General features: G+C 40.6%; 1 pseudogene; it reads left to right on the top strand.

Annotated features, from left to right (window-relative positions):
* The first annotated feature begins 6,250 nt into the window (after positions 1-6,250).
* On the top strand, positions 6,251-6,369 carry LOC124771272 (annotated as a pseudogene).
* The last annotated feature ends 1,201 nt before the right edge of the window (positions 6,370-7,570 follow it).

Raw genomic sequence — 7,570 nt, 5'->3', positions numbered from 1 at the left:
TAACTAAAAAGAGCGCTACGAAAGGTTTTGTGCTGACTGGGAGTCCAACTCCGCATATATGCCCACGAGGTCGTGTTATTTTCTAGGACTGGCATGCTTGAAGTCATAAAGATTTTATTCGAAAATCTCTGTTGACTGGGAGTCGAAACCAGCACATATTTTCGTTGCTAACTACAAACGGAAAGCCGTTTCCATGTAACTGTGTTTCACCAGAAACTGGAAGTGGAGTGTTGGAATTTGAAATCAGGTGATGAAAACTTTTAATCTGAAATGACGTGATGAAAAATTCACTCTCTACATGGGAGTTGAAACCAGCGTCTATCGTGATTGGTGACAATACACGAAGAAGCGTTAGACATAAAATTTATTTATCAATGGTAGTTCTGTTTGTACATGTTAAGGCTTTGAATGAAATGACGAATGCTTCTGTGCTGGACCAAGTTTCGAATCCTGATACATCCTTTCGTGGAAACCTAGAGGAGTTTGCGATCTTTGGGAAAAGAACGAAACGATGGAGCTGTGTCGTCCTGAGAGAGCCAAATAACGGGAACTGGGAGATATGAGTTAGAATTGTAGTCCAACACAAAAATATTCAACGTCTCAATTTCAGGTCAAATAAGAGTCCTTACACGATCAGTTGGTTCATAAAATAAAATTTCAGGTGTAAGGAAGGTTACTGACGACAGAGATTCTGCTTGCCACGACTTCCACCGCTATATGCCCCAACCTAAATTAGCTTTGCGCCAGCCGGTAGCGAATGCATATCATGTTTAATACGGATTCTGAACTAAGGTGTGACATGTCGTCCTGTCTTACCAGAGAGGAAGAAGATCGGATCGTACGCGTTAAAAGTGGGTGCCTGATGTGGGAATCGAGCCTATTCCTTGCCACAATCAGATTTCAGCCAGTCCACCAGAACATGTATGTAACACTCATAATTTGAGTTGTAATTGAAGATGCGAGACACTGTTGAAGCGTTCTGAGTCTCGGAAGTGTAGTACAGATTGTCCAGTACATTCAATTTCTGGATCTGTTTCAAGTTGGTTCGACCGCATCTACATTCAACAGCTGCCTTTGTCAGGTAATGTGTATTTTCGATACGATCAATACCTCCACAAAACCCAAAATCCAATGGTATTTTTACTGTACTGATATAACCGCTAAAACCAGTGTATATGCCGTTTTAATTGCAAATCGGTTACAGTTACTTTCTGACACTATGATTAAAAAGAGATTATCCGCACTTAATTTCTGACACTATGATTAAAAATATCTTATAAATAAGACTCGTAAAGAGAAACTCGATCTGTATTAACTGGTTAATTATCAGCAATCTTCTTACATGCCTATTATTCTTCAAATCTCATGTGAGCCGGGTGTGAAGACGATTCTCGCCATCATAGTCTCGATTAGAAGCCATTTGGAAATTTTAACCCCTTCAAAACTTTCTTATTTCGAGATATACCAAAATCATTTGGTGAAGACGTTACTTGACAACAGAAAAGGTGCTGCATTACCTTATTTACTTCCAACATAGTAGCAAGGACGCGTGTAAAACGCTAAAACTTAATATCAATGCCAGTTGAAAACCCAGAGCATGTTACTGTCTTCCGTTAAATGTCTTGGTCATTGTTTCCAGATGACTTGCTCAAAGTTTCCTATTTCAAGTAGTATAAGGAAGAAAATACAATAATAGATCAAGTGATATCGTTTCAATAAACTGAAATTTAGTACCAGCTTCAATAATACAGAATAATAAAATACCATTGGGAAACGTAACATGCGACTCAGCGACCGTACAATTACTATTCAGTCAGATTTGGCGAAGTCTGTCTACAGTGCTCTTTCTCACCTAACAATACGTAGTTGACTTACTGGGCTCTACAGCTACACGGTAACAGCAATTTGATGTGAAATGCTTGCGGACTGCAGATTTTTACAACTCACACAAGAGCGTGCTCGTGCTTCCGACTTTATTATTCGTTCTCTTGATATTGGACTCACTGAAATAAAATCACATATTCTCTCAAAGTGGGAGGTTTCTTATCTTTCCTCCTTCCCTTCTACGAGATTTCTCTGTTAGACAGTTAAATCCCCATCTGCAAGGGACATGCCAGTAACCAATTTGCAACAAGCTGGTTAGTACTGTTAAAAAGATTTCTTTTAACGTTCGGTGTAGGTGAAGGTATTTATTTTCTTATAAAACGTCTTAAGGAACAACGATCATACAATTCCTGAATAAGAAAAGTTCATTGACAAGATAGGAAGAGGTTCGAAAACAAAGTCCACACAGTATGACTCAGGTCGGTCTTTCCGTCTGATAGGACTGAGTAAGTATTTAGCCTAAGAAGTATCACAATTTGTGTATCTGTAGCTGTACGAATGTATCACTGAAATCGTGTTTAACACTTAAGAGTACAGAACTGCTAAAAATCCAAAGTAGTTATCAGTAGAAGGTGGAAGTCATGTTCAAAAGGAAACGTATTTATATGATGTAAATTGGTTGAGACAATTCGTCCTTGCCTTCTTAAAGCGAGCATTGGAAGTTACATACAAATGTATACTGTCAATATTTCGAGGAAAGAATGGACGTAGTTCCCATAAACTAAAAATTCATTCAACGAATTAGAATTTGTAGAAATAGCAGGACTCGAACCCATTACCTACAGATTATAAATTACCGCTTATACCATTACATGATTCTAGCAATCGCCGACAGCGATGTTACTGCGTTGTATCATATTGACGGTAATGGCACACTTTTTTAAATTACATACAACAGCCGTGGAGAAATAACATGAATCACTATTAAAGTCTAAATTGCACTTCTAAAGTATGCCACTTCGATAGCTTTCGAAACAGTGCCGTATTCGACATAATCATCAAGTCGCCGGGCAATTTCCACCGTGGTTAAGACATAAGCAGTCCGTAAGTGGCAAACATCACACGGTGTTAGATGCGGAAGTTGCTGGAGGAAATGTTGTCGTGTATTAGAGCCGCCGATGTCGTGTCTGCTAGTGGTCCTACGGTAGTCGGCGCTAATATGCGCGTTGTAGTTCCCTCGTAATGCTGCATTTCGCCTGTGTACTAAAATTATATGTCTAGCGTAAGAAAAAAATCACAATTTCACACAATAGCACCCCACAAATGGCAAGCTAGCGCAATAATATTTTTGCGACAGAGGTCCAGCCTGGGTGTTCACTTCTGAACGCCTTCATGCTGGTGAGCCCGCGTCCCAACGCTATGGTCGCAGGCACCGACTACGGTCACCGGCATCGAGGTGATCACTGCGTGTCGCAGCAACAGCAACAGCAACAGCGTATGCTACTGCTCTCGTTTTGGCTAGTAAAATACTATTCATAGCTACAGTGTGAGTTTCCATGGAAAAAGAGTATGATATGCCGAGTGAAAGGGCCGCAGTGCCTCTTTGACGGAAATACAGACAGATTATCTAACTTTGTGTTGCATGAACGAATTTAGATGACCATAAGCCGAATGAAAGTGACGCAAGAGAGATTCTACTGGATTTTATAGAGATGATTTTTGGGAGATTTCGAGTGTGGGAGGGTGTGAGAACCTAATAACTGCTAAGGCATGCGTCATAAAGCTTTGACAAAGGGCAGGCAAAGTTAGGCATGCAACAACTGTTCGTGTAGATACGACGTGAGAATCTTTGTTGCATATAATCCACCACCATAGTTAAAATGTACCAGAAAATGTAAGTGAAATGCACTTATCAAATTAGCTTACGACGAAAGTATGTGGAATGAAAGAAAAAGTTAACTATTTGATTTCATCGCTGTTGGGAAATGATCCATGTGGGCATAACCGTTTCCGGCCTCTAAAGCCATCTTCACATTTGTACTAGTTGTGTCCAATGCAATAAGTATCATTTGTCGCCGTGATGGCTCCCATAACATAAAGAGAAAGTAACTGCAAAACCAGCTTACCCAAACGTCAGGTAGCAATAATGTACTGCGCATTTTTGATATGCGCATCAGGTGTCATGTGCAGGCAGCACATTGGGACTCTCGCCATAATGTGAAAACATGGTAGTGGAAATAGAACTATAAGGAAACATGATAAACAAATTATTCACTTCACACAGTAACAGAAGTAAAATGTATCTCGTTAGATGTAGATGCAAAAATAAGGGTATAAACAATCGTACAGTTCTGCTTTACATACATTTTTCACCTGCACGCCGGCCGAAGTGGCCGTGCGGTTAAAGGCACTGCAGTCTGGAACCGCAAGACCGCTACGGTCGCAGGTTCGAATCCTGCCTCGGGCGTGGATGTTTGTGATGTCCTTAGGTTAGTTAGGTTTAACTAGTTCTAAGTTCTAGGGGACTAACGACCTCAGCAGTTGAGTCCCATAGTGCTCAGAGCCATTTGAATCATTTTTTTCACCTGCACATTTATCACAGACAGTTGTTAGTCAGTGTGTTTATTGAAGGTAAAAATACTCTGGTTTGTTAAGTCATGTCAAATTTCATCTATACGATCAACGTTTCGAACCCTCTGCTGGTATGGTATCCTCTTCGAGATCTCGTGGTGTCCATGGTTACTGAAAACAGAGTGATTACAGCTTCCATAACTTTTGTCTGCGATAATGTTTCCTTAAATGATGAACAAAATAAAAGTCATTGACATTAATCATTCCTTTAAGTCCTTCCATATCCTTTCTTGTGAAGTAAGGAGACCCACACGCTTACTTACGCAAGGTATTGAAACGAGGATGTAGGATGGCGTATGATGCAGATCTTTAATTATGGTCTTATGTTACCATTTCTTTACTGAATTTCTTTCGGGGCATTTGTAAATCGAATAAAAAATAGGAAGAAAATGTCTTGAAAACTGCAGTGTTTCCCAGTAGGACACAAAGCGACGTCTCAAGCCTCTGCCCCATGAGAGGTCGAGCGCGTTACCTCTAATCCAACAAGAAGCTACTGCAGCTTGCCAGAGGTAAACTGATCGGAACGTGGAAGAAGAGAACAGTCGTGACATAGGCGCCGAACATCAATACTGGGTTCAAACTACGAATTTTCATTACTCAGTGTCACGTCTTTGTGGAATCATTCAGAATATTTCATCAACCTGAAAAGAAAGGATGAAGTGAATACAGAGGGATGGTTTGGCACACACCCAGAAGTAAGTGGAAAATCATAGCGTTGCCCAACTTTCCCTGCAAATTTCTCAGTTCCAATCTACAATAGTCTCCGTATTCAGACTGCTGGAGTGGCTCTAAGAGTCCCGTGTAGTGGAGAGTAAGCATAATCCATCCTTAAAACGAGGATACTGGAATGTAGTCGAATTAAATAGGGTGATGCTGCTGCGGGAATTAGATTAGGAAATGAGACGCTTAAAGTACTAAACGAGTTTTACTATCTGGGTAGCAAAATAACTGGTGATGGTCGATGTATAGAGGATATAAAATGTAGACTGGCAATGGCAAGGAAAGCGTTTCTGAAGAAGAGAAATTTACTACATCGAGTATAGATTTAAGTGTTAGGAAGTCGTTTCTGAAAGTATTTGTATGGAGTGTAGCCACGTATGGAAGTGAAACGTGGACGATAAATAGTTTAGACAAAAGGAGAATAGAAGCTTTCGAAATGTGGTGTTACAGAAGAATGGTGATGATTAGATGGGTAGATCACATAACTAATGAGGAGGTATTGAATAGAACTGGGGAGAAGTGAAATTTGTGGCACAACTTTGTCTAGAAGAAGAGATCGATTCGTAGGGCATATTCTGAGGCATCAATGGATCACCAATTTAGTATTGGAGGGCAGCGTGGAGGGTAAAAATCGTAGAGGGAGACCAAGAGATGAACACACTAAACAGATTCAGAAGGATGTAGGTTGCAGTAGATACTATGAGATGAAGAACCTTGCACAGGATAGAGTAGCATGGAGAGCTGCATCAAACGACTCTCTGGACTGAAGACCACAACAACAAAATTAATTTGATAGGTGCTCACCCACCTGGGGAGTGCAAAGTAACTGCAGGAGTTTCCAGCTGAGTTTTATACCCATTTCATTAACTAGGCAAATAGTACAAACTGTAGGTAGGACTATACTTCTCGACCGCCATTGAAACCTACACAACAAATTAAGAGGAGGAGAGTTTTTATGTAGGCCTCCCACGCAGTAATGCTTACAACTGTTTCCTTCTGGTTTCAGTGAACGACAAATTCACATTTTCTTTCAATAGATGTCGTTTAGCTTTTCGACTACTTATTCTCAGTTATTTCCAACGGCTTTACCGCAGTGGTGACACCGTTTCTCGTCAGATCACCGAAGTCAAGCGCTGTCGGGCTTGACTAGTACTTCGATGGGTGGCCGTCCGGGTCTACCGAGGGCTGTTGGAAGCGGCGTGTACTTAGTCTTTGTGAGGTCAATTGAGGAGCTTCTTAATTGCTGAGTAGCGGCTTCGGTCACGAAAATTGACAACGGCCAGGAGAGCGGTTTGCTGACCACATGTCCCTCCATATCCGCATCCAGGGACGCCTGTTGGCTGAGGATGACACGGCGGTTGGTCGGAACCGTTGGGCCTTCCGAGGTCTGTTCGGATGGAGTTATTATCCTCAGTTATCATGTTTGAAAGCCGTCATCCGGATATATCACAATATTCATATGGGAGGAATTGCGCCATAATTACAAACATTTTAATATGTGATGATTACAAAATGTTGGCAAGAATAATTTACAGAAGAATGGAAACATATATAGAAGTCGACCTCGCGGAAGATCAGTTTGTGTTCTGGAGAAATGTAGGAACACCCATCGTTACAGTGACCTGGAGAGTTACCTTAGAAAATAAAGAATCGCAAATCTACGATCATAGTGTTTTCACACTTAGAGAAAGCTTTTGACCATGTTGACTGGAGTCCATTCTTTGAAATTCTGAAGCTAGCAGGGGTAAGTTACAGGAAATAAAGGCTTGTGTACAACTCGTACAGGAACCGGACTGCGGTTTTAAGAATCGAGGAGCATGAGATAGAAGCAATAGTTTAGAAGGGAGCGAAATAGCGTTACAGACTCTTCGCGATGTTATTCAATCTGTACATCGAGGAACAGTAAAAAAAAAGAGAAATTTTGTAAAGAAATTAAAGTTTACCTAGAAGAAATGAAAACGATGAGGTTTGCCGATGACATTGTAATTCCGGATGAGGCGGTGAAGGAGTTGGAACAATATTTGAACGGTATGAGCAGTGTCTGCTGAAGAGGTTATAAGATGATCATCATGATCATCAACAACAGTAAATTAAAGGTTATGGAATATAGTCGAATAAAATCAGGTTATACTGTGGTAATTACTAATGGAAATAAGACAGTAAAACTAGTAGATGAGTTTTGCTATTTGGTCCGGAAAGTAACTGGCGATGACTGAAGGAGAGAGTATATAAAGTGCAGAAAGGTAATGGCGATAACGCGTTTCTGAGAAAGAAAAATTTGTTAACATGGTATATAAATTTATATGGTAGAAATTCTTTTCTGAATCTATTTGTCTGGAGTGTAGCCTTGTATGGAAGTGAAACTAGTGCCATAAACCGTTAAGACAGAGGAGAG

This window comes from Schistocerca piceifrons, unplaced genomic scaffold (assembly GCF_021461385.2).
Source record: "Schistocerca piceifrons isolate TAMUIC-IGC-003096 unplaced genomic scaffold, iqSchPice1.1 HiC_scaffold_905, whole genome shotgun sequence".
Lineage (NCBI taxonomy): Eukaryota > Metazoa > Arthropoda > Insecta > Orthoptera > Acrididae > Schistocerca > Schistocerca piceifrons.
The sequence above is the reverse complement of the archived record's forward strand: the minus strand, read 5'-3'. Positions and strand labels throughout refer to the sequence as shown.